At 48.3% G+C, this 20,819-nt stretch overlaps 41 non-coding genes across 41 annotated transcripts; 14 read left to right on the top strand and 27 right to left on the bottom strand.

Annotated features, from left to right (window-relative positions):
• Positions 1 to 190: 190 nt before the first annotated feature.
• TRNAR-UCU (transfer RNA arginine (anticodon UCU)) lies at positions 191 to 274 on the bottom strand. Its single transcript is given in 2 exon segments — positions 191 to 226; positions 238 to 274. It is a non-coding gene; the product is annotated as a tRNA-Arg (tRNA).
• Positions 275 to 444: 170 nt separating this feature from the next.
• Positions 445 to 517, top strand: TRNAA-CGC (transfer RNA alanine (anticodon CGC)). The gene has a single exon. It is a non-coding gene; the product is annotated as a tRNA-Ala (tRNA).
• A 258-nt stretch (positions 518 to 775) lies between these two features.
• On the bottom strand, positions 776 to 849 carry TRNAN-GUU (transfer RNA asparagine (anticodon GUU)). The gene has a single exon. It is a non-coding gene; the product is annotated as a tRNA-Asn (tRNA).
• A 798-nt stretch (positions 850 to 1,647) lies between these two features.
• Positions 1,648 to 1,731, bottom strand: TRNAR-UCU (transfer RNA arginine (anticodon UCU)). The gene is given in 2 exon segments: positions 1,648 to 1,683; positions 1,695 to 1,731. It is a non-coding gene; the product is annotated as a tRNA-Arg (tRNA).
• Positions 1,732 to 1,901: 170 nt separating this feature from the next.
• On the top strand, positions 1,902 to 1,974 carry TRNAA-CGC (transfer RNA alanine (anticodon CGC)). Its single transcript has one exon. It is a non-coding gene; the product is annotated as a tRNA-Ala (tRNA).
• A 258-nt stretch (positions 1,975 to 2,232) lies between these two features.
• Positions 2,233 to 2,306, bottom strand: TRNAN-GUU (transfer RNA asparagine (anticodon GUU)). Its single transcript has one exon. It is a non-coding gene; the product is annotated as a tRNA-Asn (tRNA).
• A 798-nt stretch (positions 2,307 to 3,104) lies between these two features.
• Positions 3,105 to 3,188, bottom strand: TRNAR-UCU (transfer RNA arginine (anticodon UCU)). The gene is given in 2 exon segments: positions 3,105 to 3,140; positions 3,152 to 3,188. It is a non-coding gene; the product is annotated as a tRNA-Arg (tRNA).
• Positions 3,189 to 3,358: 170 nt separating this feature from the next.
• TRNAA-CGC (transfer RNA alanine (anticodon CGC)) lies at positions 3,359 to 3,431 on the top strand. The gene has a single exon. It is a non-coding gene; the product is annotated as a tRNA-Ala (tRNA).
• Positions 3,432 to 3,689: 258 nt separating this feature from the next.
• Positions 3,690 to 3,763, bottom strand: TRNAN-GUU (transfer RNA asparagine (anticodon GUU)). Its single transcript has one exon. It is a non-coding gene; the product is annotated as a tRNA-Asn (tRNA).
• Positions 3,764 to 4,561: 798 nt separating this feature from the next.
• TRNAR-UCU (transfer RNA arginine (anticodon UCU)) lies at positions 4,562 to 4,645 on the bottom strand. The gene is given in 2 exon segments: positions 4,562 to 4,597; positions 4,609 to 4,645. It is a non-coding gene; the product is annotated as a tRNA-Arg (tRNA).
• Positions 4,646 to 4,815: 170 nt separating this feature from the next.
• On the top strand, positions 4,816 to 4,888 carry TRNAA-CGC (transfer RNA alanine (anticodon CGC)). The gene has a single exon. It is a non-coding gene; the product is annotated as a tRNA-Ala (tRNA).
• A 258-nt stretch (positions 4,889 to 5,146) lies between these two features.
• Positions 5,147 to 5,220, bottom strand: TRNAN-GUU (transfer RNA asparagine (anticodon GUU)). Its single transcript has one exon. It is a non-coding gene; the product is annotated as a tRNA-Asn (tRNA).
• Positions 5,221 to 6,018: 798 nt separating this feature from the next.
• Positions 6,019 to 6,102, bottom strand: TRNAR-UCU (transfer RNA arginine (anticodon UCU)). Its single transcript is given in 2 exon segments — positions 6,019 to 6,054; positions 6,066 to 6,102. It is a non-coding gene; the product is annotated as a tRNA-Arg (tRNA).
• A 170-nt stretch (positions 6,103 to 6,272) lies between these two features.
• On the top strand, positions 6,273 to 6,345 carry TRNAA-CGC (transfer RNA alanine (anticodon CGC)). Its single transcript has one exon. It is a non-coding gene; the product is annotated as a tRNA-Ala (tRNA).
• A 258-nt stretch (positions 6,346 to 6,603) lies between these two features.
• Positions 6,604 to 6,677, bottom strand: TRNAN-GUU (transfer RNA asparagine (anticodon GUU)). The gene has a single exon. It is a non-coding gene; the product is annotated as a tRNA-Asn (tRNA).
• Positions 6,678 to 7,475: 798 nt separating this feature from the next.
• On the bottom strand, positions 7,476 to 7,559 carry TRNAR-UCU (transfer RNA arginine (anticodon UCU)). Its single transcript is given in 2 exon segments — positions 7,476 to 7,511; positions 7,523 to 7,559. It is a non-coding gene; the product is annotated as a tRNA-Arg (tRNA).
• A 170-nt stretch (positions 7,560 to 7,729) lies between these two features.
• On the top strand, positions 7,730 to 7,802 carry TRNAA-CGC (transfer RNA alanine (anticodon CGC)). Its single transcript has one exon. It is a non-coding gene; the product is annotated as a tRNA-Ala (tRNA).
• A 258-nt stretch (positions 7,803 to 8,060) lies between these two features.
• Positions 8,061 to 8,134, bottom strand: TRNAN-GUU (transfer RNA asparagine (anticodon GUU)). Its single transcript has one exon. It is a non-coding gene; the product is annotated as a tRNA-Asn (tRNA).
• Positions 8,135 to 8,933: 799 nt separating this feature from the next.
• Positions 8,934 to 9,017, bottom strand: TRNAR-UCU (transfer RNA arginine (anticodon UCU)). Its single transcript is given in 2 exon segments — positions 8,934 to 8,969; positions 8,981 to 9,017. It is a non-coding gene; the product is annotated as a tRNA-Arg (tRNA).
• A 170-nt stretch (positions 9,018 to 9,187) lies between these two features.
• TRNAA-CGC (transfer RNA alanine (anticodon CGC)) lies at positions 9,188 to 9,260 on the top strand. Its single transcript has one exon. It is a non-coding gene; the product is annotated as a tRNA-Ala (tRNA).
• Positions 9,261 to 9,518: 258 nt separating this feature from the next.
• On the bottom strand, positions 9,519 to 9,592 carry TRNAN-GUU (transfer RNA asparagine (anticodon GUU)). Its single transcript has one exon. It is a non-coding gene; the product is annotated as a tRNA-Asn (tRNA).
• A 1,051-nt stretch (positions 9,593 to 10,643) lies between these two features.
• TRNAA-CGC (transfer RNA alanine (anticodon CGC)) lies at positions 10,644 to 10,716 on the top strand. The gene has a single exon. It is a non-coding gene; the product is annotated as a tRNA-Ala (tRNA).
• Positions 10,717 to 10,974: 258 nt separating this feature from the next.
• On the bottom strand, positions 10,975 to 11,048 carry TRNAN-GUU (transfer RNA asparagine (anticodon GUU)). Its single transcript has one exon. It is a non-coding gene; the product is annotated as a tRNA-Asn (tRNA).
• Positions 11,049 to 11,846: 798 nt separating this feature from the next.
• Positions 11,847 to 11,930, bottom strand: TRNAR-UCU (transfer RNA arginine (anticodon UCU)). Its single transcript is given in 2 exon segments — positions 11,847 to 11,882; positions 11,894 to 11,930. It is a non-coding gene; the product is annotated as a tRNA-Arg (tRNA).
• A 170-nt stretch (positions 11,931 to 12,100) lies between these two features.
• TRNAA-CGC (transfer RNA alanine (anticodon CGC)) lies at positions 12,101 to 12,173 on the top strand. The gene has a single exon. It is a non-coding gene; the product is annotated as a tRNA-Ala (tRNA).
• Positions 12,174 to 12,431: 258 nt separating this feature from the next.
• TRNAN-GUU (transfer RNA asparagine (anticodon GUU)) lies at positions 12,432 to 12,505 on the bottom strand. Its single transcript has one exon. It is a non-coding gene; the product is annotated as a tRNA-Asn (tRNA).
• Positions 12,506 to 13,303: 798 nt separating this feature from the next.
• On the bottom strand, positions 13,304 to 13,387 carry TRNAR-UCU (transfer RNA arginine (anticodon UCU)). Its single transcript is given in 2 exon segments — positions 13,304 to 13,339; positions 13,351 to 13,387. It is a non-coding gene; the product is annotated as a tRNA-Arg (tRNA).
• A 170-nt stretch (positions 13,388 to 13,557) lies between these two features.
• Positions 13,558 to 13,630, top strand: TRNAA-CGC (transfer RNA alanine (anticodon CGC)). Its single transcript has one exon. It is a non-coding gene; the product is annotated as a tRNA-Ala (tRNA).
• Positions 13,631 to 13,888: 258 nt separating this feature from the next.
• Positions 13,889 to 13,962, bottom strand: TRNAN-GUU (transfer RNA asparagine (anticodon GUU)). The gene has a single exon. It is a non-coding gene; the product is annotated as a tRNA-Asn (tRNA).
• A 798-nt stretch (positions 13,963 to 14,760) lies between these two features.
• TRNAR-UCU (transfer RNA arginine (anticodon UCU)) lies at positions 14,761 to 14,844 on the bottom strand. Its single transcript is given in 2 exon segments — positions 14,761 to 14,796; positions 14,808 to 14,844. It is a non-coding gene; the product is annotated as a tRNA-Arg (tRNA).
• Positions 14,845 to 15,014: 170 nt separating this feature from the next.
• On the top strand, positions 15,015 to 15,087 carry TRNAA-CGC (transfer RNA alanine (anticodon CGC)). Its single transcript has one exon. It is a non-coding gene; the product is annotated as a tRNA-Ala (tRNA).
• A 258-nt stretch (positions 15,088 to 15,345) lies between these two features.
• Positions 15,346 to 15,419, bottom strand: TRNAN-GUU (transfer RNA asparagine (anticodon GUU)). Its single transcript has one exon. It is a non-coding gene; the product is annotated as a tRNA-Asn (tRNA).
• Positions 15,420 to 16,472: 1,053 nt separating this feature from the next.
• TRNAA-CGC (transfer RNA alanine (anticodon CGC)) lies at positions 16,473 to 16,545 on the top strand. Its single transcript has one exon. It is a non-coding gene; the product is annotated as a tRNA-Ala (tRNA).
• A 258-nt stretch (positions 16,546 to 16,803) lies between these two features.
• Positions 16,804 to 16,877, bottom strand: TRNAN-GUU (transfer RNA asparagine (anticodon GUU)). Its single transcript has one exon. It is a non-coding gene; the product is annotated as a tRNA-Asn (tRNA).
• A 798-nt stretch (positions 16,878 to 17,675) lies between these two features.
• Positions 17,676 to 17,759, bottom strand: TRNAR-UCU (transfer RNA arginine (anticodon UCU)). The gene is given in 2 exon segments: positions 17,676 to 17,711; positions 17,723 to 17,759. It is a non-coding gene; the product is annotated as a tRNA-Arg (tRNA).
• Positions 17,760 to 17,929: 170 nt separating this feature from the next.
• On the top strand, positions 17,930 to 18,002 carry TRNAA-CGC (transfer RNA alanine (anticodon CGC)). Its single transcript has one exon. It is a non-coding gene; the product is annotated as a tRNA-Ala (tRNA).
• Positions 18,003 to 18,260: 258 nt separating this feature from the next.
• On the bottom strand, positions 18,261 to 18,334 carry TRNAN-GUU (transfer RNA asparagine (anticodon GUU)). Its single transcript has one exon. It is a non-coding gene; the product is annotated as a tRNA-Asn (tRNA).
• Positions 18,335 to 19,132: 798 nt separating this feature from the next.
• Positions 19,133 to 19,216, bottom strand: TRNAR-UCU (transfer RNA arginine (anticodon UCU)). Its single transcript is given in 2 exon segments — positions 19,133 to 19,168; positions 19,180 to 19,216. It is a non-coding gene; the product is annotated as a tRNA-Arg (tRNA).
• A 170-nt stretch (positions 19,217 to 19,386) lies between these two features.
• On the top strand, positions 19,387 to 19,459 carry TRNAA-CGC (transfer RNA alanine (anticodon CGC)). Its single transcript has one exon. It is a non-coding gene; the product is annotated as a tRNA-Ala (tRNA).
• A 258-nt stretch (positions 19,460 to 19,717) lies between these two features.
• TRNAN-GUU (transfer RNA asparagine (anticodon GUU)) lies at positions 19,718 to 19,791 on the bottom strand. The gene has a single exon. It is a non-coding gene; the product is annotated as a tRNA-Asn (tRNA).
• Positions 19,792 to 20,589: 798 nt separating this feature from the next.
• TRNAR-UCU (transfer RNA arginine (anticodon UCU)) lies at positions 20,590 to 20,673 on the bottom strand. Its single transcript is given in 2 exon segments — positions 20,590 to 20,625; positions 20,637 to 20,673. It is a non-coding gene; the product is annotated as a tRNA-Arg (tRNA).
• Between the last annotated feature and the right edge of the window lie 146 nt (positions 20,674 to 20,819).

The following is a 20,819-nucleotide window of genomic DNA, read 5'->3' as shown; positions in this document are numbered from 1 at the left end:
TCACTATCAGAAAGTTTTTTCTAATATGCCATTTAGAAAAGGGCTCTTTCCTTTGCACTGCAGATCAAAACTGAATGCTAAATCAGTCGCCTTAAAAAGCTGCAAGGCAGGGCTACGACAACAAATGAAGTCCTAGGCAGGTTTCTTGCCTAAGAGCACACTACAAGCTACCACAGTGCGCTAGAACATACGACTCTGGTGGGACTCGAACCCACAACCTTTGAATCACTTTCACTCTAGAAGTCCAATGCGCTATCCATTGCGCCACAGAGCCACTCCTAAGCCTTGCGCGTAGTCATTTTGTGGCTGGGAAAAGGCCAGTGCATCTCACTTTCGTGACATCTATACTTAAAGAAAAAAAGGCCTCAACTTTGGAAACTCTTGAATGCTGGGAATGTGCTAAAATTGCCGATCAGAGTAGACAGGTGTGTAAACAGCCGTCACGGGGGATTAGCTCACATGGTAGAGCGCTCGCTTCGCATGCGAGAGGTAGCGGGATCGATGCCCGCATCCTCCAAGATCTTTACTTGCCAGCGCTTTGAAACTCTAGCATGATGGCCTTTTTATCTTTGGCGCTCAAAGAACTGGCCTTCGATAGCTCAGCTGGTAGAGCGGAGGACTGTAGAAGCAAATTAGCAATCCTTAGGTCGCTGGTTCAATTCCGGCTCGAAGGACCTTTTTGGCTAGCATTACCATTTTGAAGCTTTCAAACGGCTCAGACGCACTGACAGCCACGGCTTTACGTGTAACATACGGCGCAAACAAAAGGCAAGCCCGTCCCTGGGTGGGCTTGAACCACCAACCTTTCGGTTAACAGCCGAACGCGCTAACCGATTGCGCCACAGAGACAACCACACGTTGTGCCGCAGGCCAAATCCTCAGTCAGGTCAACTATATTCTCTCAGGTGACTACCTAAACAATAATATCAAAAAAAGGAAAAGAAGAGATAAACTAGAAGACAACAGCGTGACTCCAAAGAGTACCCAACTGCCCACGGAGAGTGGCTCCCTGTTAGCGGCTTAGCAACAGTCAAAGGCTTCCTCAGCTTGGCCTCACCAGCGCCTTGTAAGCTATCCCAATGCAGCAGAGTGGCGCAGCGGAAGCGTGCTGGGCCCATAACCCAGAGGTCGATGGATCGAAACCATCCTCTGCTAGGAAGCTCAGTTTTTTGCAGTTCCTACCACATCCACATCTTCCTGGACAGCATAGTTTGAGAAATCGCTTTGTTTCTTTAGAAATGTCCTCTTCTCTGTCAATGCAGACATACATGCCTAAATACAGAAGATCATAGAATGGTAGAGCTTCCAACTCCAGGGTCATGGGGTCCAAGCCCCTGCTCAGTGCAGGATTACCTAAATCATTCCAGACAGACAGTTGTCCAGCCTTTGTTTGAACACTTCCATGGAAGGAGAACTCATCACCACCCGTGGTAACCTGTACCACTCAGTGATCACTCTCACTATCAGAAAGTTTTTTCTAATATGCCATTTAGAAAAGGGCTCTTCCCTTTGCACTGCAGATCAAAACTGAATGCTAAATCAGTCGCCTTAAAAAGCTGCAAGGCAGGGCTACGACAACAAATGAAGTCCTAGGCAGGTTTCTTGCCTAAGAGCACACTACAAGCTACCACAGTGCGCTAGAACATACGACTCTGGTGGGACTCGAACCCACAACCTTTGAATCACTTTCACTCTAGAAGTCCAATGCGCTATCCATTGCGCCACAGAGCCACTCCTAAGCCTTGCGCGTAGTCATTTTGTGGCTGGGAAAAGGCCAGTGCATCTCACTTTCGTGACATCTATACTTAAAGAAAAAAAGGCCTCAACTTTGGAAACTCTTGAATGCTGGGAATGTGCTAAAATTGCCGATCAGAGTAGACAGGTGTGTAAACAGCCGTCACGGGGGATTAGCTCACATGGTAGAGCGCTCGCTTCGCATGCGAGAGGTAGCGGGATCGATGCCCGCATCCTCCAAGATCTTTACTTGCCAGCGCTTTGAAACTCTAGCATGATGGCCTTTTTATCTTTGGCGCTCAAAGAACTGGCCTTCGATAGCTCAGCTGGTAGAGCGGAGGACTGTAGAAGCAAATTAGCAATCCTTAGGTCGCTGGTTCAATTCCGGCTCGAAGGACCTTTTTGGCTAGCATTACCATTTTGAAGCTTTCAAACGGCTCAGACGCACTGACAGCCACGGCTTTACGTGTAACATACGGCGCAAACAAAAGGCAAGCCCGTCCCTGGGTGGGCTTGAACCACCAACCTTTCGGTTAACAGCCGAACGCGCTAACCGATTGCGCCACAGAGACAACCACACGTTGTGCCGCAGGCCAAATCCTCAGTCAGGTCAACTATATTCTCTCAGGTGACTACCTAAACAATAATATCAAAAAAAGGAAAAGAAGAGATAAACTAGAAGACAACAGCGTGACTCCAAAGAGTACCCAACTGCCCACGGAGAGTGGCTCCCTGTTAGCGGCTTAGCAACAGTCAAAGGCTTCCTCAGCTTGGCCTCACCAGCGCCTTGTAAGCTATCCCAATGCAGCAGAGTGGCGCAGCGGAAGCGTGCTGGGCCCATAACCCAGAGGTCGATGGATCGAAACCATCCTCTGCTAGGAAGCTCAGTTTTTTGCAGTTCCTACCACATCCACATCTTCCTGGACAGCATAGTTTGAGAAATCGCTTTGTTTCTTTAGAAATGTCCTCTTCTCTGTCAATGCAGACATACATGCCTAAATACAGAAGATCATAGAATGGTAGAGCTTCCAACTCCAGGGTCATGGGGTCCAAGCCCCTGCTCAGTGCAGGATTACCTAAATCATTCCAGACAGACAGTTGTCCAGCCTTTGTTTGAACACTTCCATGGAAGGAGAACTCATCACCACCCGTGGTAACCTGTACCACTCAGTGATCACTCTCACTATCAGAAAGTTTTTTCTAATATGCCATTTAGAAAAGGGCTCTTTCCTTTGCACTGCAGATCAAAACTGAATGCTAAATCAGTCGCCTTAAAAAGCTGCAAGGCAGGGCTACGACAACAAATGAAGTCCTAGGCAGGTTTCTTGCCTAAGAGCACACTACAAGCTACCACAGTGCGCTAGAACATACGACTCTGGTGGGACTCGAACCCACAACCTTTGAATCACTTTCACTCTAGAAGTCCAATGCGCTATCCATTGCGCCACAGAGCCACTCCTAAGCCTTGCGCGTAGTCATTTTGTGGCTGGGAAAAGGCCAGTGCATCTCACTTTCGTGACATCTATACTTAAAGAAAAAAAGGCCTCAACTTTGGAAACTCTTGAATGCTGGGAATGTGCTAAAATTGCCGATCAGAGTAGACAGGTGTGTAAACAGCCGTCACGGGGGATTAGCTCACATGGTAGAGCGCTCGCTTCGCATGCGAGAGGTAGCGGGATCGATGCCCGCATCCTCCAAGATCTTTACTTGCCAGCGCTTTGAAACTCTAGCATGATGGCCTTTTTATCTTTGGCGCTCAAAGAACTGGCCTTCGATAGCTCAGCTGGTAGAGCGGAGGACTGTAGAAGCAAATTAGCAATCCTTAGGTCGCTGGTTCAATTCCGGCTCGAAGGACCTTTTTGGCTAGCATTACCATTTTGAAGCTTTCAAACGGCTCAGACGCACTGACAGCCACGGCTTTACGTGTAACATACGGCGCAAACAAAAGGCAAGCCCGTCCCTGGGTGGGCTTGAACCACCAACCTTTCGGTTAACAGCCGAACGCGCTAACCGATTGCGCCACAGAGACAACCACACGTTGTGCCGCAGGCCAAATCCTCAGTCAGGTCAACTATATTCTCTCAGGTGACTACCTAAACAATAATATCAAAAAAAGGAAAAGAAGAGATAAACTAGAAGACAACAGCGTGACTCCAAAGAGTACCCAACTGCCCACGGAGAGTGGCTCCCTGTTAGCGGCTTAGCAACAGTCAAAGGCTTCCTCAGCTTGGCCTCACCAGCGCCTTGTAAGCTATCCCAATGCAGCAGAGTGGCGCAGCGGAAGCGTGCTGGGCCCATAACCCAGAGGTCGATGGATCGAAACCATCCTCTGCTAGGAAGCTCAGTTTTTTGCAGTTCCTACCACATCCACATCTTCCTGGACAGCATAGTTTGAGAAATCGCTTTGTTTCTTTAGAAATGTCCTCTTCTCTGTCAATGCAGACATACATGCCTAAATACAGAAGATCATAGAATGGTAGAGCTTCCAACTCCAGGGTCATGGGGTCCAAGCCCCTGCTCAGTGCAGGATTACCTAAATCATTCCAGACAGACAGTTGTCCAGCCTTTGTTTGAACACTTCCATGGAAGGAGAACTCATCACCACCCGTGGTAACCTGTACCACTCAGTGATCACTCTCACTATCAGAAAGTTTTTTCTAATATGCCATTTAGAAAAGGGCTCTTTCCTTTGCACTGCAGATCAAAACTGAATGCTAAATCAGTCGCCTTAAAAAGCTGCAAGGCAGGGCTACGACAACAAATGAAGTCCTAGGCAGGTTTCTTGCCTAAGAGCACACTACAAGCTACCACAGTGCGCTAGAACATACGACTCTGGTGGGACTCGAACCCACAACCTTTGAATCACTTTCACTCTAGAAGTCCAATGCGCTATCCATTGCGCCACAGAGCCACTCCTAAGCCTTGCGCGTAGTCATTTTGTGGCTGGGAAAAGGCCAGTGCATCTCACTTTCGTGACATCTATACTTAAAGAAAAAAAGGCCTCAACTTTGGAAACTCTTGAATGCTGGGAATGTGCTAAAATTGCCGATCAGAGTAGACAGGTGTGTAAACAGCCGTCACGGGGGATTAGCTCACATGGTAGAGCGCTCGCTTCGCATGCGAGAGGTAGCGGGATCGATGCCCGCATCCTCCAAGATCTTTACTTGCCAGCGCTTTGAAACTCTAGCATGATGGCCTTTTTATCTTTGGCGCTCAAAGAACTGGCCTTCGATAGCTCAGCTGGTAGAGCGGAGGACTGTAGAAGCAAATTAGCAATCCTTAGGTCGCTGGTTCAATTCCGGCTCGAAGGACCTTTTTGGCTAGCATTACCATTTTGAAGCTTTCAAACGGCTCAGACGCACTGACAGCCACGGCTTTACGTGTAACATACGGCGCAAACAAAAGGCAAGCCCGTCCCTGGGTGGGCTTGAACCACCAACCTTTCGGTTAACAGCCGAACGCGCTAACCGATTGCGCCACAGAGACAACCACACGTTGTGCCGCAGGCCAAATCCTCAGTCAGGTCAACTATATTCTCTCAGGTGACTACCTAAACAATAATATCAAAAAAAGGAAAAGAAGAGATAAACTAGAAGACAACAGCGTGACTCCAAAGAGTACCCAACTGCCCACGGAGAGTGGCTCCCTGTTAGCGGCTTAGCAACAGTCAAAGGCTTCCTCAGCTTGGCCTCACCAGCGCCTTGTAAGCTATCCCAATGCAGCAGAGTGGCGCAGCGGAAGCGTGCTGGGCCCATAACCCAGAGGTCGATGGATCGAAACCATCCTCTGCTAGGAAGCTCAGTTTTTTGCAGTTCCTACCACATCCACATCTTCCTGGACAGCATAGTTTGAGAAATCGCTTTGTTTCTTTAGAAATGTCCTCTTCTCTGTCAATGCAGACATACATGCCTAAATACAGAAGATCATAGAATGGTAGAGCTTCCAACTCCAGGGTCATGGGGTCCAAGCCCCTGCTCAGTGCAGGATTACCTAAATCATTCCAGACAGACAGTTGTCCAGCCTTTGTTTGAACACTTCCATGGAAGGAGAACTCATCACCACCCGTGGTAACCTGTACCACTCAGTGATCACTCTCACTATCAGAAAGTTTTTTCTAATATGCCATTTAGAAAAGGGCTCTTTCCTTTGCACTGCAGATCAAAACTGAATGCTAAATCAGTCGCCTTAAAAAGCTGCAAGGCAGGGCTACGACAACAAATGAAGTCCTAGGCAGGTTTCTTGCCTAAGAGCACACTACAAGCTACCACAGTGCGCTAGAACATACGACTCTGGTGGGACTCGAACCCACAACCTTTGAATCACTTTCACTCTAGAAGTCCAATGCGCTATCCATTGCGCCACAGAGCCACTCCTAAGCCTTGCGCGTAGTCATTTTGTGGCTGGGAAAAGGCCAGTGCATCTCACTTTCGTGACATCTATACTTAAAGAAAAAAAGGCCTCAACTTTGGAAACTCTTGAATGCTGGGAATGTGCTAAAATTGCCGATCAGAGTAGACAGGTGTGTAAACAGCCGTCACGGGGGATTAGCTCACATGGTAGAGCGCTCGCTTCGCATGCGAGAGGTAGCGGGATCGATGCCCGCATCCTCCAAGATCTTTACTTGCCAGCGCTTTGAAACTCTAGCATGATGGCCTTTTTATCTTTGGCGCTCAAAGAAGTGGCCTTCGATAGCTCAGCTGGTAGAGCGGAGGACTGTAGAAGCAAATTAGCAATCCTTAGGTCGCTGGTTCAATTCCGGCTCGAAGGACCTTTTTGGCTAGCATTACCATTTTGAAGCTTTCAAACGGCTCAGACGCACTGACAGCCACGGCTTTACGTGTAACATACGGCGCAAACAAAAGGCAAGCCCGTCCCTGGGTGGGCTTGAACCACCAACCTTTCGGTTAACAGCCGAACGCGCTAACCGATTGCGCCACAGAGACAACCACACGTTGTGCCGCAGGCCAAATCCTCAGTCAGGTCAACTATATTCTCTCAGGTGACTACCTAAACAATAATATCAAAAAAAGGAAAAGAAGAGATAAACTAGAAGACAACAGCGTGACTCCAAAGAGTACCCAACTGCCCACGGAGAGTGGCTCCCTGTTAGCGGCTTAGCAACAGTCAAAGGCTTCCTCAGCTTGGCCTCACCAGCGCCTTGTAAGCTATCCCAATGCAGCAGAGTGGCGCAGCGGAAGCGTGCTGGGCCCATAACCCAGAGGTCGATGGATCGAAACCATCCTCTGCTAGGAAGCTCAGTTTTTTGCAGTTCCTACCACATCCACATCTTCCTGGACAGCATAGTTTGAGAAATCGCTTTGTTTCTTTAGAAATGTCCTCTTCTCTGTCAATGCAGACATACATGCCTAAATACAGAAGATCATAGAATGGTAGAGCTTCCAACTCCAGGGTCATGGGGTCCAAGCCCCTGCTCAGTGCAGGATTACCTAAATCATTCCAGACAGACAGTTGTCCAGCCTTTGTTTGAACACTTCCATGGAAGGAGAACTCATCACCACCCGTGGTAACCTGTACCACTCAGTGATCACTCTCACTATCAGAAAGTTTTTTCTAATATGCCATTTAGAAAAGGGCTCTTTCCTTTGCACTGCAGATCAAAACTGAATGCTAAATCAGTCGCCTTAAAAAGCTGCAAGGCAGGGCTACGACAACAAATGAAGTCCTAGGCAGGTTTCTTGCCTAAGAGCACACTACAAGCTACCACAGTGCGCTAGAACATACGACTCTGGTGGGACTCGAACCCACAACCTTTGAATCACTTTCACTCTAGAAGTCCAATGCGCTATCCATTGCGCCACAGAGCCACTCCTAAGCCTTGCGCGTAGTCATTTTGTGGCTGGGAAAAGGCCAGTGCATCTCACTTTCGTGACATCTATACTTAAAGAAAAAAAGGCCTCAACTTTGGAAACTCTTGAATGCTGGGAATGTGCTAAAATTGCCGATCAGAGTAGACAGGTGTGTAAACAGCCGTCACGGGGGATTAGCTCACATGGTAGAGCGCTCGCTTCGCATGCGAGAGGTAGCGGGATCGATGCCCGCATCCTCCAAGATCTTTACTTGCCAGCGCTTTGAAACTCTAGCATGATGGCCTTTTTATCTTTGGCGCTCAAAGAACTGGCCTTCGATAGCTCAGCTGGTAGAGCGGAGGACTGTAGAAGCAAATTAGCAATCCTTAGGTCGCTGGTTCAATTCCGGCTCGAAGGACCTTTTTGGCTAGCATTACCATTTTGAAGCTTTCAAACGGCTCAGACGCACTGACAGCCACGGCTTTACGTGTAACATACGGCGCAAACAAAAGGCAAGCCCGTCCCTGGGTGGGCTTGAACCACCAACCTTTCGGTTAACAGCCGAACGCGCTAACCGATTGCGCCACAGAGACAACCACACGTTGTGCCGCAGGCCAAATCCTCAGTCAGGTCAACTATATTCTCTCAGGTGACTACCTAAACAATAATATCAAAAAAAGGAAAAGAAGAGATAAACTAGAAGACAACAGCGTGACTCCAAAGAGTACCCAACTGCCCACGGAGAGTGGCTCCCTGTTAGCGGCTTAGCAACAGTCAAAGGCTTCCTCAGCTTGGCCTCACCAGCGCCTTGTAAGCTATCCCAATGCAGCAGAGTGGCGCAGCGGAAGCGTGCTGGGCCCATAACCCAGAGGTCGATGGATCGAAACCATCCTCTGCTAGGAAGCTCAGTTTTTTTGCAGTTCCTACCACATCCACATCTTCCTGGACAGCATAGTTTGAGAAATCGCTTTGTTTCTTTAGAAATGTCCTCTTCTCTGTCAATGCAGACATACATGCCTAAATACAGAAGATCATAGAATGGTAGAGCTTCCAACTCCAGGGTCATGGGGTCCAAGCCCCTGCTCAGTGCAGGATTACCTAAATCATTCCAGACAGACAGTTGTCCAGCCTTTGTTTGAACACTTCCATGGAAGGAGAACTCATCACCACCCGTGGTAACCTGTACCACTCAGTGATCACTCTCACTATCAGAAAGTTTTTTCTAATATGCCATTTAGAAAAGGGCTCTTTCCTTTGCACTGCAGATCAAAACTGAATGCTAAATCAGTCGCCTTAAAAAGCTGCAAGGCAGGGCTACGACAACAAATGAAGTCCTAGGCAGGTTTCTTGCCTAAGAGCACACTACAAGCTACCACAGTGCGCTAGAACATACGACTCTGGTGGGACTCGAACCCACAACCTTTGAATCACTTTCACTCTAGAAGTCCAATGCGCTATCCATTGCGCCACAGAGCCACTCCTAAGCCTTGCGTGTAGTCATTTTGTGGCTGGGAAAAGGCCAGTGCATCTCACTTTCGTGACATCTATACTTAAAGAAAAAAAGGCCTCAACTTTGGAAACTCTTGAATGCTGGGAATGTGCTAAAATTGCCGATCAGAGTAGACAGGTGTGTAAACAGCCGTCACGGGGGATTAGCTCACATGGTAGAGCGCTCGCTTCGCATGCGAGAGGTAGCGGGATCGATGCCCGCATCCTCCAAGATCTTTACTTGCCAGCGCTTTGAAACTCTAGCATGATGGCCTTTTTATCTTTGGCGCTCAAAGAACTGGCCTTCGATAGCTCAGCTGGTAGAGCGGAGGACTGTAGAAGCAAATTAGCAATCCTTAGGTCGCTGGTTCAATTCCGGCTCGAAGGACCTTTTTGGCTAGCATTACCATTTTGAAGCTTTCAAACGGCTCAGACGCACTGACAGCCACGGCTTTACGTGTAACATACGGCGCAAACAAAAGGCAAGCCCGTCCCTGGGTGGGCTTGAACCACCAACCTTTCGGTTAACAGCCGAACGCGCTAACCGATTGCGCCACAGAGACAACCACACGTTGTGCCGCAGGCCAAATCCTCAGTCAGGTCAACTATATTCTCTCAGGTGACTACCTAAACAATAATATCAAAAAAAGGAAAAGAAGAGATAAACTAGAAGACAACAGCGTGACTCCAAAGAGTACCCAACTGCCCACGGAGAGTGGCTCCCTGTTAGCGGCTTAGCAACAGTCAAAGGCTTCCTCAGCTTGGCCTCACCAGCGCCTTGTAAGCTATCCCAATGCAGCAGAGTGGCGCAGCGGAAGCGTGCTGGGCCCATAACCCAGAGGTCGATGGATCGAAACCATCCTCTGCTAGGAAGCTCAGTTTTTTGCAGTTCCTACCACATCCACATCTTCCTGGACAGCATAGTTTGAGAAATCGCTTTGTTTCTTTAGAAATGTCCTCTTCTCTGTCAATGCAGACATACATGCCTAAATACAGAAGATCATAGAATGGTAGAGCTTCCAACTCCAGGGTCATGGGGTCCAAGCCCCTGCTCAGTGCAGGATTACCTAAATCATTCCAGACAGACAGTTGTCCAGCCTTTGTTTGAACACTTCCATGGAAGGAGAACTCATCACCACCCGTGGTAACCTGTACCACTCAGTGATCACTCTCACTATCAGAAAGTTTTTTCTAATATGCCATTTAGAAAAGGCTCTTTCCTTTGCACTGCAGATCAAAACTGAATGCTAAATCAGTCGCCTTAAAAAGCTGCAAGGCAGGGCTACGACAACAAATGAAGTCCTAGGCAGGTTTCTTGCCTAAGAGCACACTACAAGCTACCACAGTGCGCTAGAACATACGACTCTGGTGGGACTCGAACCCACAACCTTTGAATTACTTTCACTCTAGAAGTCCAATGTGCTATCCATTGCGCCACAGAGCCACTCCTAAGCCTTGCGCGTAGTCATTTTGTGGCTGGGAAAAGGCCAGTGCATCTCACTTTCGTGACATCTATACTTAAAGAAAAAAAGGCCTCAACTTTGGAAACTCTTGAATGCTGGGAATGTGCTAAAATTGCCAATCAGAGTAGACAGGTGTGTAAACAGCCGTCACGGGGGATTAGCTCACATGGTAGAGCGCTCGCTTCGCATGCGAGAGGTAGCGGGATCGATGCCCGCATCCTCCAAGATCTTTACTTGCCAGCGCTTTGAAACTCTAGCATGATGGCCTTTTTATCTTTGGCGCTCAAAGAACTGGCCTTCGATAGCTCAGCTGGTAGAGCGGAGGACTGTAGAAGCAAATTAGCAATCCTTAGGTCGCTGGTTCAATTCCGGCTCGAAGGACCTTTTTGGCTAGCATTACCATTTTGAAGCTTTCAAACGGCTCAGACGCACTGACAGCCACGGCTTTACGTGTAACATACGGCGCAAACAAAAGGCAAGCCCGTCCCTGGGTGGGCTTGAACCACCAACCTTTCGGTTAACAGCCGAACGCGCTAACCGATTGCGCCACAGAGACAACCACACGTTGTGCCGCAGGCCAAATCCTCAGTCAGGTCAACTATATTCTCTCAGGTGACTACCTAAACAATAATATCAAAAAAAGGAAAAGAAGAGATAAACTAGAAGACAACAGCGTGACTCCAAAGAGTACCCAACTGCCCACGGAGAGTGGCTCCCTGTTAGCGGCTTAGCAACAGTCAAAGGCTTCCTCAGCTTGGCCTCACCAGCGCCTTGTAAGCTATCCCAATGCAGCAGAGTGGCGCAGCGGAAGCGTGCTAGGCCCATAACCCAGAGGTCGATGGATCGAAACCATCCTCTGCTAGGAAGCTCAGTTTTTTGCAGTTCCTACCACATCCACATCTTCCTGGACAGCATAGTTTGAGAAATCGCTTTGTTTCTTTAGAAATGTCCTCTTCTCTGTCAATGCAGACATACATGCCTAAATACAGAAGATCATAGAATGGTAGAGCTTCCAACTCCAGGGTCATGGGGTCCAAGCCCCTGCTCAGTGCAGGATTACCTAAATCATTCCAGACAGACAGTTGTCCAGCCTTTGTTTGAACACTTCCATGGAAGGAGAACTCATCACCACCCGTGGTAACCTGTACCACTCAGTGATCACTCTCACTATCAGAAAGTTTTTTCTAATATGCCATTTAGAAAAGGGCTCTTTCCTTTGCACTGCAGATCAAAACTGAATGCTAAATCAGTCGCCTTAAAAAGCTGCAAGGCAGGGCTACGACAACAAATGAAGTCCTAGGCAGGTTTCTTGCCTAAGAGCACACTACAAGCTACCACAGTGCGCTAGAACATACGACTCTGGTGGGACTCGAACCCACAACCTTTGAATCACTTTCACTCTAGAAGTCCAATGCGCTATCCATTGCGCCACAGAGCCACTCCTAAGCCTTGCGCGTAGTCATTTTGTGGCTGGGAAAAGGCCAGTGCATCTCACTTTCGTGACATCTATACTTAAAGAAAAAAAGGCCTCAACTTTGGAAACTCTTGAATGCTGGGAATGTGCTAAAATTGCCGATCAGAGTAGACAGGTGTGTAAACAGCCGTCACGGGGGATTAGCTCACATGGTAGAGCGCTCGCTTCGCATGCGAGAGGTAGCGGGATCGATGCCCGCATCCTCCAAGATCTTTACTTGCCAGCGCTTTGAAACTCTAGCATGATGGCCTTTTTATCTTTGGCGCTCAAAGAACTGGCCTTCGATAGCTCAGCTGGTAGAGCGGAGGACTGTAGAAGCAAATTAGCAATCCTTAGGTCGCTGGTTCAATTCCGGCTCGAAGGACCTTTTTGGCTAGCATTACCATTTTGAAGCTTTCAAACGGCTCAGACGCACTGACAGCCACGGCTTTACGTGTAACATACGGCGCAAACAAAAGGCAAGCCCGTCCCTGGGTGGGCTTGAACCACCAACCTTTCGGTTAACAGCCGAACGCGCTAACCGATTGCGCCACAGAGACAACCACACGTTGTGCCGCAGGCCAAATCCTCAGTCAGGTCAACTATATTCTCTCAGGTGACTACCTAAACAATAATATCAAAAAAAGGAAAAGAAGAGATAAACTAGAAGACAACAGCGTGACTCCAAAGAGTACCCAACTGCCCACGGAGAGTGGCTCCCTGTTAGCGGCTTAGCAACAGTCAAAGGCTTCCTCAGCTTGGCCTCACCAGCGCCTTGTAAGCTATCCCAATGCAGCAGAGTGGCGCAGCGGAAGCGTGCTGGGCCCATAACCCAGAGGTCGATGGATCGAAACCATCCTCTGCTAGGAAGCTCAGTTTTTTGCAGTTCCTACCACATCCACATCTTCCTGGACAGCATAGTTTGAGAAATCGCTTTGTTTCTTTAGAAATGTCCTCTTCTCTGTCAATGCAGACATACATGCCTAAATACAGAAGATCATAGAATGGTAGAGCTTCCAACTCCAGGGTCATGGGGTCCAAGCCCCTGCTCAGTGCAGGATTACCTAAATCATTCCAGACAGACAGTTGTCCAGCCTTTGTTTGAACACTTCCATGGAAGGAGAACTCATCACCACCCGTGGTAACCTGTACCACTCAGTGATCACTCTCACTATCAGAAAGTTTTTTCTAATATGCCATTTAGAAAAGGGCTCTTTCCTTTGCACTGCAGATCAAAACTGAATGCTAAATCAGTCGCCTTAAAAAGCTGCAAGGCAGGGCTACGACAACAAATGAAGTCCTAGGCAGGTTTCTTGCCTAAGAGCACACTACAAGCTACCACAGTGCGCTAGAACATACGACTCTGGTGGGACTCGAACCCACAACCTTTGAATCACTTTCACTCTAGAAGTCCAATGCGCTATCCATTGCGCCACAGAGCCACTCCTAAGCCTTGCGCGTAGTCATTTTGTGGCTGGGAAAAGGCCAGTGCATCTCACTTTCGTGACATCTATACTTAAAGAAAAAAAGGCCTCAACTTTGGAAACTCTTGAATGCTGGGAATGTGCTAAAATTGCCGATCAGAGTAGACAGGTGTGTAAACAGCCGTCACGGGGGATTAGCTCACATGGTAGAGCGCTCGCTTCGCATGCGAGAGGTAGCGGGATCGATGCCCGCATCCTCCAAGATCTTTACTTGCCAGCGCTTTGAAACTCTAGCATGATGGCCTTTTTATCTTTGGCGCTCAAAGAACTGGCCTTCGATAGCTCAGCTGGTAGAGCGGAGGACTGTAGAAGCAAATTAGCAATCCTTAGGTCGCTGGTTCAATTCCGGCTCGAAGGACCTTTTTGGCTAGCATTACCATTTTGAAGCTTTCAAACGGCTCAGACGCACTGACAGCCACGGCTTTACGTGTAACATACGGCGCAAACAAAAGGCAAGCCCGTCCCTGGGTGGGCTTGAACCACCAACCTTTCGGTTAACAGCCGAACGCGCTAACCGATTGCGCCACAGAGACAACCACACGTTGTGCCGCAGGCCAAATCCTCAGTCAGGTCAACTATATTCTCTCAGGTGACTACCTAAACAATAATATCAAAAAAAGGAAAAGAAGAGATAAACTAGAAGACAACAGCGTGACTCCAAAGAGTACCCAACTGCCCACGGAGAGTGGCTCCCTGTTAGCGGCTTAGCAACAGTCAAAGGCTTCCTCAGCTTGGCCTCACCAGCGCCTTGTAAGCTATCCCAATGCAGCAGAGTGGCGCAGCGGAAGCGTGCTGGGCCCATAACCCAGAGGTCGATGGATCGAAACCATCCTCTGCTAGGAAGCTCAGTTTTTTGCAGTTCCTACCACATCCACATCTTCCTGGACAGCATAGTTTGAGAAATCGCTTTGTTTCTTTAGAAATGTCCTCTTCTCTGTCAATGCAGACATACATGCCTAAATACAGAAGATCATAGAATGGTAGAGCTTCCAACTCCAGGGTCATGGGGTCCAAGCCCCTGCTCAGTGCAGGATTACCTAAATCATTCCAGACAGACAGTTGTCCAGCCTTTGTTTGAACACTTCCATGGAAGGAGAACTCATCACCACCCGTGGTAACCTGTACCACTCAGTGATCACTCTCACTATCAGAAAGTTTTTTCTAATATGCCATTTAGAAAAGGGCTCTTTCCTTTGCACTGCAGATCAAAACTGAATGCTAAATCAGTCGCCTTAAAAAGCTGCAAGGCAGGGCTACGACAACAAATGAAGTCCTAGGCAGGTTTCTTGCCTAAGAGCACACTACAAGCTACCACAGTGCGCTAGAACATACGACTCTGGTGGGACTCGAACCCACAACCTTTGAATCACTTTCACTCTAGAAGTCCAATGCGCTATCCATTGCGCCACAGAGCCACTCCTAAGCCTTGCGCGTAGTCATTTTGTGGCTGGGAAAAGGCCAGTGCATCTCACTTTCGTGACATCTATACTTAAAGAAAAAAAGGCCTCAACTTTGGAAACTCTTGAATGCTGGGAATGTGCTAAAATTGCCGATCAGAGTAGACAGGTGTGTAAACAGCCGTCACGGGGGATTAGCTCACATGGTAGAGCGCTCGCTTCGCATGCGAGAGGTAGCGGGATCGATGCCCGCATCCTCCAAGATCTTTACTTGCCAGCGCTTTGAAACTCTAGCATGATGGCCTTTTTATCTTTGGCGCTCAAAGAACTGGCCTTCGATAGCTCAGCTGGTAGAGCGGAGGACTGTAGAAGCAAATTAGCAATCCTTAGGTCGCTGGTTCAATTCCGGCTCGAAGGACCTTTTTGGCTAGCATTACCATTTTGAAGCTTTCAAACGGCTCAGACGCACTGACAGCCACGGCTTTACGTGTAACATACGGCGCAAACAAAAGGCAAGCCCGTCCCTGGGTGGGCTTGAACCACCAACCTTTCGGTTAACAGCCGAACGCGCTAACCGATTGCGCCACAGAGACAACCACACGTTGTGCCGCAGGCCAAATCCTCAGTCAGGTCAACTATATTCTCTCAGGTGACTACCTAAACAATAATATCAAAAAAAGGAAAAGAAGAGATAAACTAGAAGACAACAGCGTGACTCCAAAGAGTACCCAACTGCCCACGGAGAGTGGCTCCCTGTTAGCGGCTTAGCAACAGTCAAAGGCTTCCTCAGCTTGGCCTCACCAGCGCCTTGTAAGCTATCCCAATGCAGCAGAGTGGCGCAGCGGAAGCGTGCTGGGCCCATAACCCAGAGGTCGATGGATCGAAACCATCCTCTGCTAGGAAGCTCAGTTTTTTTGCAGTTCCTACCACATCCACATCTTCCTGGACAGCATAGTTTGAGAAATCGCTTTGTTTCTTTAGAAATGTCCTCTTCTCTGTCAATGCAGACATACATGCCTAAATACAGAAGATCATAGAATGGTAGAGCTTCCAACTCCAGGGTCATGGGGTCCAAGCCCCTGCTCAGTGCAGGATTACCTAAATCATTCCAGACAGACAGTTGTCCAGCCTTTGTTTGAACACTTCCATGGAAGGAGAACTCATCACCACCCGTGGTAACCTGTACCACTCAGTGATCACTCTCACTATCAGAAAGTTTTTTCTAATATGCCATTTAGAAAAGGGCTCTTTCCTTTGCACTGCAGATCAAAACTGAATGCTAAATCAGTCGCCTTAAAAAGCTGCAAGGCAGGGCTACGACAACAAATGAAGTCCTAGGCAGGTTTCTTGCCTAAGAGCACACTACAAGCTACCACAGTGCGCTAGAACATACGACTCTGGTGGGACTCGAACCCACAACCTTTGAATTACTTTCACTCTAGAAGTCCAATGTGCTATCCATTGCGCCACAGAGCCACTCCTAAGCCTTGCGCGTAGTCATTTTGTGGCTGGGAAAAGGCCAGTGCATCTCACTTTCGTGACATCTATACTTAAAGAAAAAAAGGCCTCAACTTTGGAAACTCTTGAATGCTGGGAATGTGCTAAAATTGCCGATCAGAGTAGACAGGTGTGTAAACAGCCGTCACGGGGGATTAGCTCACATGGTAGAGCGCTCGCTTCGCATGCGAGAGGTAGCGGGATCGATGCCCGCATCCTCCAAGATCTTTACTTGCCAGCGCTTTGAAACTCTAGCATGATGGCCTTTTTATCTTTGGCGCTCAAAGAACTGGCCTTCGATAGCTCAGCTGGTAGAGCGGAGGACTGTAGAAGCAAATTAGCAATCCTTAGGTCGCTGGTTCAATTCCGGCTCGAAGGACCTTTTTGGCTAGCATTACCATTTTGAAGCTTTCAAACGGCTCAGACGCACTGACAGCCACGGCTTTACGTGTAACATACGGCGCAAACAAAAGGCAAGCCCGTCCCTGGGTGGGCTTGAACCACCAACCTTTCGGTTAACAGCCGAACGCGCTAACCGATTGCGCCACAGAGACAACCACACGTTGTGCCGCAGGCCAAATCCTCAGTCAGGTCAACTATATTCTCTCAGGTGACTACCTAAACAATAATATCAAAAAAAGGAAAAGAAGAGATAAACTAGAAGACAACAGCGTGACTCCAAAGAGTACCCAACTGCCCACGGAGAGTGGCTCCCTGTTAGCGGCTTAGCAACAGTCAAAGGCTTCCTCAGCTTGGCCTCACCAGCGCCTTGTAAGCTATCCCAATGCAGCAGAGTGGCGCAGCGGAAGCGTGCTGGGCCCATAACCCAGAGGTCGATGGATCGAAACCATCCTCTGCTAGGAAGCTCAGTTTTTTGCAGTTCCTACCACATCCACATCTTCCTGGACAGCATAGTTTGAGAAATCGCTTTGTTTCTTTAGAAATGTCCTCTTCTCTGTCAATGCAGACATACATGCCTAAATACAGAAGATCATAGAATGGTAGAGCTTCCAACTCCAGGGTCATGGGGTCCAAGCCCCTGCTCAGTGCAGGATTACCTAAATCATTCCAGACAGACAGTTGTCCAGCCTTTGTTTGAACACTTCCATGGAAGGAGAACTCATCACCACCCGTGGTAACCTGTACCACTCAGTGATCACTCTCACTATCAGAAAGTTTTTTCTAATATGCCATTTAGAAAAGGGCTCTTTCCTTTGCACTGCAGATCAAAACTGAATGCTAAATCAGTCGCCTTAAAAAGCTGCAAGGCAGGGCTACGACAACAAATGAAGTCCTAGGCAGGTTTCTTGCCTAAGAGCACACTACAAGCTACCACAGTGCGCTAGAACATACGACTCTGGTGGGACTCGAACCCACAACCTTTGAATCACTTTCACTCTAGAAGTCCAATGCGCTATCCATTGCGCCACAGAGCCACTCCTAAGCCTTGCGCGTAGTCATTTTGTGGCTGGGAAAAGGCCAGTGCATCTCACTTTCGTGACATCTATACTTAAAGAAAAAAAGGCCTCAACTTTGGAAACTCTTGAATGCTGGGAATGTGCTAAAATTGCCGATCAGAGTAGACAGGTGTGTAAACAGCCGTCACGGGGGATTAGCTCACATGGTAGAGCGCTCGCTTCGCATGCGAGAGGTAGCGGGATCGATGCCCGCATCCTCCAAGATCTTTACTTGCCAGCGCTTTGAAACTCTAGCATGATGGCCTTTTTATCTTTGGCGCTCAAAGAACTGGCCTTCGATAGCTCAGCTGGTAGAGCGGAGGACTGTAGAAGCAAATTAGCAATCCTTAGGTCGCTGGTTCAATTCCGGCTCGAAGGACCTTTTTGGCTAGCATTACCATTTTGAAGCTTTCAAACGGCTCAGACGCACTGACAGCCACGGCTTTACGTGTAACATACGGCGCAAACAAAAGGCAAGCCCGTCCCTGGGTGGGCTTGAACCACCAACCTTTCGGTTAACAGCCGAACGCGCTAACCGATTGCGCCACAGAGACAACCACACGTTGTGCCGCAGGCCAAATCCTCAGTCAGGTCAACTATATTCTCTCAGGTGACTACCTAAACAATAATATCAAAAAAAGGAAAAGAAGAGATAAACTAGAAGACAACAGCGTGACTCCAAAGAGTACCCAACTGCCCACGGAGAGTGGCTCCCTGTTAGCGGCTTAGCAACAGTCAAAGGCTTCCTCAGCTTGGCCTCACCAGCGCCTTGTAAGCTATCCCAATGCAGCAGAGTGGCGCAGCGGAAGCGTGCTGGGCCCATAACCCAGAGGTCGATGGATCGAAACCATCCTCTGCTAGGAAGCTCAGTTTTTTGCAGTTCCTACCACATCCACATCTTCCTGGACAGCATAGTTTGAGAAATCGCTTTGTTTCTTTAGAAATGTCCTCTTCTCTGTCAATGCAGACATACATGCCTAAATACAGAAGATCATAGAATGGTAGAGCTTCCAACTCCAGGGTCATGGGGTCCAAGCCCCTGCTCAGTGCAGGATTACCTAAATCATTCCAGACAGACAGTTGTCCAGCCTTTGTTTGAACACTTCCATGGAAGGAGAACTCATCACCACCCGTGGTAACCTGTACCACTCAGTGATCACTCTCACTATCAGAAAGTTTTTTCTAATATGCCATTTAGAAAAGGGCTCTTTCCTTTGCACTGCAGATCAAAACTGAATGCTAAATCAGTCGCCTTAAAAAGCTGCAAGGCAGGGCTACGACAACAAATGAAGTCCTAGGCAGGTTTCTTGCCTAAGAGCACACTACAAGCTACCACAGTGCGCTAGAACATACGACTCTGGTGGGACTCGAACCCACAACCTTTGAATCACTTTCACTCTAGAAGTCCAATGCGCTATCCATTGCGCCACAGAGCCACTCCTAAGCCTTGCGCGTAGTCATTTTGTGGCTGGGAAAAGGCCAGTGCATCTCACTTTCGTGACATCTATACTTAAAGAAAAAAAGGCCTCAACTTTGGAAACTCTTGAATGCTGGGAATGTGCTAAAATTGCCGATCAGAGTAGACAGGTGTGTAAACAGCCGTCACGGGGGATTAGCTCACATGGTAGAGCGCTCGCTTCGCATGCGAGAGGTAGCGGGATCGATGCCCGCATCCTCCAAGATCTTTACTTGCCAGCGCTTTGAAACTCTAGCATGATGGCCTTTTTATCTTTGGCGCTCAAAGAACTGGCCTTCGATAGCTCAGCTGGTAGAGCGGACGACTGTAGAAGCAAATTAGCAATCCTTAGGTCGCTGGTTCAATTCCGGCTCGAAGGACCTTTTTGGCTAGCATTACCATTTTGAAGCTTTCAAACGGCTCAGACGCACTGACAGCCACGGCTTTACGTGTAACATACGGCGCAAACAAAAGGCAAGCCCGTCCCTGGGTGGGCTTGAACCACCAACCTTTCGGTTAACAGCCGAACGCGCTAACCGATTGCGCCACAGAGACAACCACACGTTGTGCCGCAGGCCAAATCCTCAGTCAGGTCAACTATATTCTCTCAGGTGACTACCTAAACAATAATATCAAAAAAAGGAAAAGAAGAGATAAACTAGAAGACAACAGCGTGACTCCAAAGAGTACCCAACTGCCCACGGAGAGTGGCTCCCTGTTAGCGGCTTAGCAACAGTCAAAGGCTTCCTCAGCTTGGCCTCACCAGCGCCTTGTAAGCTATCCCAATGCAGCAGAGTGGCGCAGCGGAAGCGTGCTGGGCCCATAACCCAGAGGTCGATGGATCGAAACCATCCTCTGCTAGGAAGCTCAGTTTTTTGCAGTTCCTACCACATCCACATCTTCCTGGACAGCATAGTTTGAGAAATCGCTTTGTTTCTTTAGAAATGTCCTCTTCTCTGTCAATGCAGACATACATGCCTAAATACAGAAGATCATAGAATGGTAGAGCTTCCAACTCCAGGGTCATGGGGTCCAAGCCCCTGCTCAGTGCAGGATTACCTAAATCATTCCAGACAGACAGTTGTCCAGCCTTTGTTTGAACACTTCCATGGAAGGAGAACTCATCACCACCCGTGGTAACCTGTACCACTCAGTGATCACTCTCACTATCAGAAAGTTTTTTCTAATATGCCATTTAGAAAAGGGCTCTTTCCTTTGCACTGCAGATCAAAACTGAATGCTAAATCAGTCGCCTTAAAAAGCTGCAAGGCAGGGCTACGACAACAAATGAAGTCCTAGGCAGGTTTCTTGCCTAAGAGCACACTACAAGCTACCACAGTGCGCTAGAACATACGACTCTGGTGGGACTCGAACCCACAACCTTTGAATCACTTTCACTCTAGAAGTCCAATGCGCTATCCATTGCGCCACAGAGCCACTCCTAAGCCTTGCGCGTAGTCATTTTGTGGCTGGGAAAAGGCCAGTGCATCTCACTTTCGTGACATCTATACTTAAAGAAAAAAAGGCCTCAACTTTGGAAACTCTTGAATGCTGGGAATGTGCTAAAATTGCCGATCAGAGTA

This window comes from Eleutherodactylus coqui, chromosome 1 (assembly GCF_035609145.1).
Source record: "Eleutherodactylus coqui strain aEleCoq1 chromosome 1, aEleCoq1.hap1, whole genome shotgun sequence".
Taxonomy (NCBI): Eukaryota; Metazoa; Chordata; class Amphibia; order Anura; family Eleutherodactylidae; genus Eleutherodactylus; species Eleutherodactylus coqui.
The sequence above is the reverse complement of the archived record's forward strand: the minus strand, read 5'-3'. Positions and strand labels throughout refer to the sequence as shown.